Genomic DNA, 9,915 nt, shown 5'->3' with positions numbered 1-9,915 from the left:
CTCTCCACAGGTTTAGGAGCCAACTTATGAAGAACTATTCAAAGCCTTTTGTCCAGCAACCAGGCGCGCCTTCCCCATCTTGACAGGGCGCGCCTTCATCTTTTGTGTCATTATTTTAATAGTTCCTTTCACGCATAAGGGCGCGTTCATCTGTGGATAGGAGGAGCGCCTTCTTCCTTCTTCAACGAGAAAAGCGAGGAAGGCTTATTTTATCTACTCCTTAATTTTAGATACAAATTCCCAATTAGTCTCAATTGACCCGGTTTTGACCCGAATAATGTTTATATCAAATTTCAGGCATAACAACCTTTAAGATCCTGAATCTAAAGATATAGCATTAAAGAGGTTCAAGATCTCGTATTATTCACCAACCAGTTAAAAATAAAATACGTCAAGTCTAAAAGCAAGTTCAATGGTTTACTATGTCTTATTTTATACTTATATTATAGAATAAAAATTAAAAAAATTCATTTTAATGATACTTTATATTTTGTATTAAAATAGCACAATACTGAATATAAAACAAAAAATATGTGAAGTAAAAATTCACACCTCATCCTACCTCATCCCACCTAATAAAAAAGGATTTTTTATGAATATGTCCCATTTTAAAAACATATTTATAAATATATCCCATTTATAGTATTATTTTTAAATATCTCCCATTTTTAAAAAATTTTATTATTTTAAGTTAATCATAGTTAATTTTACTATTTCACATTTTTAAATGACATGTTTAGTCTTTACTTAAATATCATATTTAATATGTTACTATTTCACTATTTTAAATAATTGGTTACCTAAATAACAATATTTTTATATTATTTTTTTTGGTTAAGGAGTAGTAAGATTAATAATAAGGTTATGTTTAAAGTTACAAGATTATGTCCAGAGTTACAGGACAACATTATATCCCTAGTTTGAAATTAACAAAAACTAACTTACTAACAACATATGTTATCATCAGATCTTGCTATATGCTAATAAAAACCTAACATATTATTTTTTGATGAAAATGAGAGGGAAGAGATTGATATAAATAATTTTAAGTCACAAGACTCTTACAAGAAAATTAATTCAAAAGTGCGGATCTACCAATAATAATTGAATTTTGTTGCCACCTATATTATATTATTAACGACCTTTTAGTTAATTCAAGTACAAAAAAATATAATTAATTACATGCATATGAGTTATATAAGAGTTAAAATTTAACAATGGGACATTTTTATAATTGTTAAAACAGATAGGATATACTTATAAAATAACCTATTAATTTGGGAAATATTATACAAATTTCCAAATTAAAAAAGTGAAAAATTAGCTAGAAAAAATTAATTTTATATTTAAAATAGTGGGGTACCGGGAAATTGATGAAATTTGGAACAAAATATAAAATAAAATATTGGAGCCATAATGCAATTTTAACACCAAAAACTACTTCTTTTTGTACTAAATTAAACATTAACTACGCTTATTTTTACACCACCATTAAACATGCTCTAAGTAATTTTAATGTTCCATATCAAAGATTGGAGAGAAATAATTTTTAAAATTTGTGCAGATAAATTTGGGAAAGTGTTATTTTCATGGTACCTTTTAGTTTTATAAAAAATAGGGTAAAAAGGTTAAATTATCCTTGCATTATTTTTTTAAAATGTTATTTATTGTGTAGTTAAGAGAAGAATTATTTGACTTCACTTCTCACTTACTCTAAAATTAAAAAAAAAGGCTCTAAAAATAATATTTTAATTTTTTGAATACTTACTTTACACCTTTTGAATTAATTTTTTGATGAAAATGAGAGAGAAGAAATTGAGATAAAGAATTTTAAGTCACCCAAGACTCTCACAAAAAAATTAATTCAAAAGGTGGGTCTACCAATAATAATTGAATTTTGTTTCCACCTATATTATATTATTAACGACTTTTTAGTCAATTCAAGTATAAAAAATATAATTAATTACGTGTATATGAGTTATATAAGAGTTAAAATTTTATATTTAAAATAGTGGGGTACCAGGAAATTGATGAAATTTGAAACATAATGTAAAATAAAATATTTGAGCCATAGTGCTATTTTAACACCAAAAACTATTTCTTTTTTACTAAATTATAACATTAGCTTTACAGCACCATGCTCTAAGTAATTTTAATGTTCCATATTTGGAGATCGGAGAGAAATAATTTTTAAAACTTGTGCAGATAAATTTGGGAACGTGTTATTTTCATAGCACCTTTTACTTTTAGAAAAAAATAGGGTAAAAAGGTTAAATTATCCTTGTATTAATTTTTTTAAAAGTTAATTATTGTGTAGTTAAGAGAAGAGTTATGTGTTTTCACTTCTCACTTACTCTAAAATTAAAAAAAAAAAATCTAAAAATAATATTTACCTTTTCTTTGAAATAAAAAATAATACTAACCACATTATTTTTTTAGAAAAAAGAAGTACTCGCTCAATATTTGAGTTCAAATTGCGTAACATGTTTTGCAAATAGCCAGACTCTTTTATTTATAATAAAAGTAGCAAAACAAGCCCCTAAAATCTAACTCTTCATTTTCCAGTTGTAATCATCTACACCATTAATCGGCGGCGAAGCAGTTGAGGGCTTGTTCCTTCCTTCTACGAACCATTGTACGTTTTTAACCTCTGCTTGTTTATATACCTGTGTTGTGTGTATATATCTATCTATTTAGCTTATTATTTTTTTTAATCTAATTCAGATGCTGATTTAGCATCGTTTAATAATATACTAAACTGCTGAAAAATTCAATGCTCATTTGCGAGTGGTGTTTATTGTAGTAATTTTTAACTGCCGATCTATACTATTAAAAAGTGAAACCCCTAACAAAGAGGTTGTTGTTTAGCAGCTGTGTGGTATTTTGGTGGTTTTAATTAATTGAAAATAGGTTATCATTTTTGTTATTGCAGAAGAGAATGTCGGAATCTAGTATGAGGAAAGTCGGTCGTATTAAGGAAGATAGAATTAGCGAGCTGCCTCGGAACATTCATGAATCTATTCTTTGTTTTCTCCCGTTAGAGGAAGCTGTGAGAACCAGTGTCTTGTCCAAGAAGTGGAGACATTGTTGGACTATGATGCCACACCTTATCTTTGATTATGATTCCGTTAATAGAATGATGATGAACAACATTTTGGTAGGTGATGAACTGTTGGCCTATAAATTTGTTAGCGCGATAAATAAAACTATCTTACTCCACAAGGGTCCGATCCTCAAATTTTCACTCATCATACCTGCATTTCACGGCAAAGCTCAAATAGTTCATGATTTTATTGATCAGTGGATTCTGTTATTGCCAATCAAAGGTGTTAAGCAATTTTTTTTAGAGAAGTCTGAGCTTCGAGAAGGTTTTGCACATGATTTCTCATCTTTAGATCTTACTCATTTGAGGCTTTTAAGTGTTTGGTTTCCCTATAAACCTAAATTTGGAAGATTTACTTATCTGACAAAGCTTGAGCTAATTGATGCTAGTTATTGTAATACTACTACGTTCGAAAAAGATATCTTCGATTGCCCCGTGCTTGAAAACTTGACCTCGATATTCTGTGAAGGACTCTTCCATATACCAACTTCTGTGCTCCTAAGCTCAAATGCCTACTTCAAGTATATCGCATAACTAATTATGAAATTCCGTCCACTGGGTTAGAAAACATTACAGAATGTTCATTCATGTTGTCACAACTAGGCACACTAAGGGAGGCCAAAACATCGAATGTGGTCAAGTATCTCGGCAGTTTACATAAAGTCCAGAAGTTCTCTATAGCAAGGAAATATATGGAGGTAATATTTTGATTGTCTTTAGATTGTCTGGTATAACTTTACATTATTCATTAACGTCTAATTAATTGTTATGTTTTCATCCCGTGTTTAAAGTACTTGGCTGAAGGAGGTTGCCCAAATAAACTTTTGAAACCACTGCCTTACCTAAAGACTCTAAACATCTCTGGTGTAAACTTTCACTCATTTGTCTGAAGTTTCTTGTTTGCTTTGTATAATTCGGAGTGCTCCCAACTTGTGCAAACTATATATATCGGTGAGTCATATGCACCTTAGCTCATTATGTATCACTATAACTACTCTTTGACAATTTCAATAATATTTTCTATATCATTAGGCTGAGGACTCTTATGGAGAAACAGATCTCAAAAATTATCGGATAGAAGATTCTGAAGATTGTACGACTATCAATCATCTTGAAAATATGACGTTTAGTTATTTTAAAGGTCTCAAGGCTGAGATGGAGCTAGTTAAGTTTGTACTTGCTCACTCTCCCTTGCTCAAAACTATGTTCATCCACCGTGATAAACGCATAAAAAAAGATGCAGCATTAACAATCACAGAGGAGATTTTGCAATATCCTAGAGCTTCAACAATAGCACAAATCAGACACTTGAAATGCTGTGTTGAGATTGATGATTTTGATGAAGAACTTTGGGTTGATTATGATATAGCAAGTTAACCTTGTTGCAATCGGGTTCTTGCTCATGCTTCTTTGCAGTTTGCACATGTGGAGTAACGCGATGAAGATGAGAACAACAATGTATTACAACATTTGCAACAAAAGTATTTTTTGAGTTGGAAAATTTCTATGTATTGTATCTGCCATCGCGATGACTAGTTTTTCTATCTTCATCTAGTACTACAATCATTTTATATGTTTTGCATTTTGTATCTTAAGATTCGCTTTTTTTACCTTTAGTGTCCGACTGTTTGTATGTCTAAATTTATCATTAGGGGTGAGCAGAAAAGTGCACAAACCGCAAAAACCGTCTGTACCACACCAATCTGCACCACAAAATGCGGTTTTTAATTTTCGTGGTGTGGTTGAGGTTTGAATATTTAATAAACCGCGCGGTGCGGTACGGGTTGTGGTTTTAAATTTCTGAAATGCGTTTCAAACCACACCGCACCGCAATATTTAATATATTATATATATATATAATATACTTATATTTCTATCGGGTCAGCCCACTAAATATTTACAGCCCAATATTTATTAAGGTATTTAGGTAATTAAAATATAGTTTACTAATTAGATGCTCTTTGAGACCATAATTTGTGTTGGAGATTATACAATGTTTATTAGATGATGATCATTACTTTTCGGTTTAAAATTAGTATAAAATATCAATTCTGAATATACACTTGATGGTACAAAGTGAAAGCAAAAGTAGAATAGAGGCATAAAAGAATAAGCAGCGACAGAAATAAAACAATATCAATACTTATCAGTGTACTGTAGACAAAGTCACTTAATAGATGATCAGATTTTGGAGCTGCTGTTTATGTCTTTTGCTTTGCATTTTTAAGCTACTTTTGTTTTGTAATTGAATTCCTAAAAGAATTAAATTTTCCGGTGTGTAATTTCTAATTTGTATTATTGAAGAATATTGGTGACTTTGTTATATTATTCGGAAATTTAATTAATTTTTGTATATATTTAAATTTTTCGAACTTGTAAAATATAAACCGCAGTGAACCGCACCACACCGCACCGCACCGCATTTTCGTGGTGTGGTTTATGCGGTTTTTGAGGGTACGCGGTGCGGGTGCGGTTTGTAAGTTTGATCAAACCGCATGTGCGGTTTGCTTTGCGGTTTGAGGAAAAAACCGCACCGCCCGCACCGCGCTCACCCATATTTATCATAATTCTTCACACGTATGAACTACAGATATACTACATGTATAAGTGCACAAATGTTATGTATATATATAGGCATTTGTTCAAATAAAAATAAATAAAAATAAGGTTTAAAATGAAAACTAAAAACTAATTTATATTCTTGGATCAATCTAATCGAATGGCCCCTTTACAGTCAACACACAGAATTAAACTACACCCTCCCACGTAGAATCTCAGTTTTTCCCCTCCGTTCTTAATTTAATTTTTACCGTTAAACAGTAATTTTTTTAAAATTCCGACTTCACTGTATTTTTCTTCATCTCTCAACGATCGATTTACATACCATATGTGCTATATTTCGACGTGATTTAAAAATATTTTTATTGTAATTTCTAATTTTCATTATAAAAATATTTCTAGTGGAAATAGACAATTGTTTAAATAGAAATAATCCTTAAAAAAGAAAATTAGAAAATAATTTTTAAAATTTACATTATACTTCAATTATTTTAAAATTTTACATTATACCCCATAGTTCACACAATAACTTCACTAATTTACATTTAGCCCCCTAGTTCACCCAATTACTTCACTAATTTACATTTAGCCCCATACATCATCATTAACCCCACTGCCACATCAACAACGAGGACGAATGCATCATTTGCTGAGACACAATATATACGAAGGAAAATATTAGCGACTTACTCGAATAATATCTACTTACAATCTCGTATTTTCTATATATATATATATATATCATATAACCTATGTGGACTATTCAGGGACTCTAAACCTTTGCTCTGATACCAAGACCTGTCACAACCCGAAAATAAAACTAGTAGATAACAACTGATAAATATAAAATCATTACAAACGGCTGTTTACAACAAATCCAAGATCGCAAAAGTTTCAGTGTTTGAACAGTCCAACACTACAACTATTACAACTTTTACAAAACTACCGGTCCTCACACAGACATCAATTATACTACCTAAGCTCTGACATAAGCCTCAGCATATCCACCGGTAGACTTACGAGCAGTCTGCTTGAATCTAACCATACTTGCTAGCTGAAATAACATGGATAAATAGTAAGAAGTGAGCCAAACACTCAACAAGATATAGCATAAGACAGAAATTAACAGAATAACAATTCATAATTCAAAATTGGGGTGGATGGCATCATTATTCAAGTCAAAATCATTTTTAACCAAATCATTGCTTAAAATCATTTTATGATGCTACGGAATACAGCCGGTGATCAGTCGCGAAGTAATCCCGAACCTCGCTGGGTTCTAACAAATTTTAATTGGGATCCCTAGGCAACTTTTAAGCCTAGTATAATTAGTGTTAAAGGGACTTGCGTTTTAGTCCAATCCACCAATCTCAAGAAAACGTTTTTTTGTTTGCAAAGCAATTATCTTTTATAAAACTGATGCCATAGAGAAATTACAAGTATTAGGTCACACAACACTGTAGAAGGGGGTTGAATACAGTGTAGAATACAATCAAATCGATTTAAAGCACAAGTAACAGAAAATAGATGTATTCGATATAACAAATTCTGTTACAATGGAACTGTCCTCTCTCAGTTATGAACAAATATCACGAGAGCTGGTAGGTTACAATATATGATCTTCTCGATGATCGTAACTCTTATAGAGTAAACCTATATATGTGTTTATATAGACAAACAGTTACAAGATAACTTCTAGTTGATATGGAATATAATTATGTCTCCTAAAATATATCAACCAGATATCTTATATAATTCTTCTAGTCCTTGAACTCTTTCCACGCATATCTTATTCCGTATTAGTTTCGATCTTCTTTCCTGTAAATCAGCTTCCTTCCTTAACTGTTAGTCCTCCAGTACTTAAGTTCTGATATCCATCTTCTGATATTATCTTCTGATAATCTAAGTCCTGATATCCTTAAGTCCTGACTTCCAGTAAGTCCTGATTTCAGTAAGAACTGATATTCCCTGTTAGTTAAGATCTGAAAACTAAACATGAAACATATTAGACATGACATCTCAAATATATCCAACAATCTCCCCCAACTTGTATTTATGCAAGAATATACAAGTTAATAGATTTGATGATGTCAAAAATATTTAAGTTCAAATGCAATAAGAGTTTAATAAGACTATTAATAACAACTTACAAAACATCCAGCTTTACCAACATCACTGAATCAACCTGAATCCATAATGATTCTTAACAAAATCATTTAGCATATTATCTTCAGCTTTCTTCAGAACTTCAGCTAACTGTGCTTTGACCTGCATCAGTTCTTCTTCATTATTATCACCAATTTGATAAATGGTTGTTCTGAGAGCTTGAATGGATGTTCTTTCAAGTCCATCACCAAGTCTGATAACCTTAGGATGTGAAGAGTTTTCAATATAACATAAGCATCTTCCTTTCATAATAACTTCCACCTTTGCATAATTCTTCAGCATAGGAATTTCTCTTCCATCACCTTCAGTAATCATTGGACTGTAATGAGAAGTCTTTGTACCAGAAATTCTGAATAGATCTCTTATAACCTTCAAAAGATATTCTGACCATCTTCTTGTAACATCAAATTTTACTTCCAGAAGATAATGAATATGTTGAAGTTCTCTGATAGACTTCTTTAATACATCAGAATCAGCTAATCTATAAGTCCTTCCATCATTGAGAAATAAGATTAATTTCTCTTTCAGATTCTCCTTATCATGAGCATCTATCACAACTTGAGCAGACAACACCTTGTCAAGGTTCCTTTGTTTGATTTGTTCATATGGTTTGTCTATCAATATGAAAGGATCTCCTAGAATAACCTCTACTCCTGTTTGAATCTTCTCTTTGTCAGAACCTAATCCAGCTCTATCTCTAGGTTGCTTGGCTTTCAACCCAAATGTAGCAAGTTGATTAATCATGAGATTGGATTTTGGTTCAACTGCAGTAGCTTTCTTCTATAACAGCTTCTTCTTATCAGCAATTATCAATTCATTCAAATCAACTTGAGCATTGTCAGCAGTTGATGTCTTGATAGCTTGATCAGAATTTGATGTTTCTTCTGTACCTTCCTGTCCTTTATTCTGAACAACAACTTGAGCAGTGTCAGAGGTTGTTTTAGAATCTTCACTTATCTTTCTTCTTTTCAGAATTTGAACAGTTTCATCTTCAACAAGATTATCATCAGATACTTGAACCATTTTACACACTGGTTTCATCAGATCTTGAGAAGTTTTCAAGTGCAGTGACTTGGTTGGTTCATCAATTTTTCCTTTCCCTTTGTCTTTGGGATTAATCTCAGTCTGTGATCTAGTTTTGAACTTTGGAAGTTTCAGAATTTGACTTTTCCTTGATCACAATGCCCTTTTCCTTTGGCCTTGGAGGTTTCTTTGCATCAGAAGCTTTAGACTTAGGATTTGTCTTCTCAGCAGCAAATCTAGCTTCTTCCTCCTTGAGAGTTTCTAAATCCATTCCTGGATTGTGTTTCAGAAATAATCTTCTTGCTATCTCCTCATCAAGTGTCTGGATTTTAGGATCTTTGTAATAAAAAATAGTCTGCTTCCCCTTTAACTTCAGAGTTTGCAAGAACTTTTGAGAGTCTTCAAATCCTGACTGAATCAGAATATCAGAACTTGACATCAAACTTTGCTTATCACCACTTGACTTCAGTCTTTGAGCATTCACAACATCAGAACTTGACTTGTTATGAATAGAAAATTTTCCTTGAACTTTTCTTTGACCTCTATTCTGTTCAGAGTTTCCCTGGTCATCACCTTTATCATCCTTTTTCTTCAGTTCTTGAGTAGGTGAGCATTTGGACTTAACTACCTTCTCCCCCTTTTTGGCATCATCAGGAAGTAAGAGAGAAAGAAGAAGTTCAACTGAAGATTGGTTTTCATCCAATTGAGCTTTCTGAGAAGCTTGATTAACCAGAACCTCAGCAATTTGGGCATGTTACTTCTCTTAAATTTTCTCAATGGCTGCAACTTTTTCAGAAATAGGTTTGATATATTTGTTCTTGTCAAGCTTGATCTATAGATCTAGCTTATCAGCTTTTTCTCCGAGTGTATCAACCTTTTCATGAGTAGCAGTATGTAGACCATGAAGATGTTTTGTAGACAGAGCTGTGATCTTGAGTTGTGTCCTGAAATCAGCATTTGTGAGCAACTCATCAGCTTTTGCAATATGCTCTGTCAGAATTTTAGAACATGGAATAAAATCTGATTCATTCCACTTCTTGGTCCACTCAACACCTTCTTAGAAC

At 31.9% G+C, this 9,915-nt stretch overlaps 1 long non-coding RNA gene across 2 annotated transcripts; it reads left to right on the top strand.

Annotated features, from left to right (window-relative positions):
* Positions 1 to 2,516: 2,516 nt before the first annotated feature.
* LOC141689107 (uncharacterized) lies at positions 2,517 to 4,674 on the top strand. 2 transcript variants are annotated; one of them, XR_012562250.1, is made up of 4 exons: positions 2,517 to 2,635; positions 3,707 to 3,801; positions 3,895 to 4,054; positions 4,136 to 4,674. It is a non-coding gene; the product is annotated as an uncharacterized LOC141689107 (long non-coding RNA). The 2 variants fall into 2 exon arrangements; XR_012562249.1 differs by lacking the exon at positions 2,517 to 2,635 and having other exon boundaries at positions 3,634 to 3,801.
* The last annotated feature ends 5,241 nt before the right edge of the window (positions 4,675 to 9,915 follow it).

The sequence above is a fragment of the Apium graveolens genome, chromosome 10, assembly GCF_009905375.1.
Source record: "Apium graveolens cultivar Ventura chromosome 10, ASM990537v1, whole genome shotgun sequence".
In the NCBI taxonomy this organism is placed as follows: Eukaryota; Viridiplantae; Streptophyta; class Magnoliopsida; order Apiales; family Apiaceae; genus Apium; species Apium graveolens.
The sequence above is the reverse complement of the archived record's forward strand: the minus strand, read 5'-3'. Positions and strand labels throughout refer to the sequence as shown.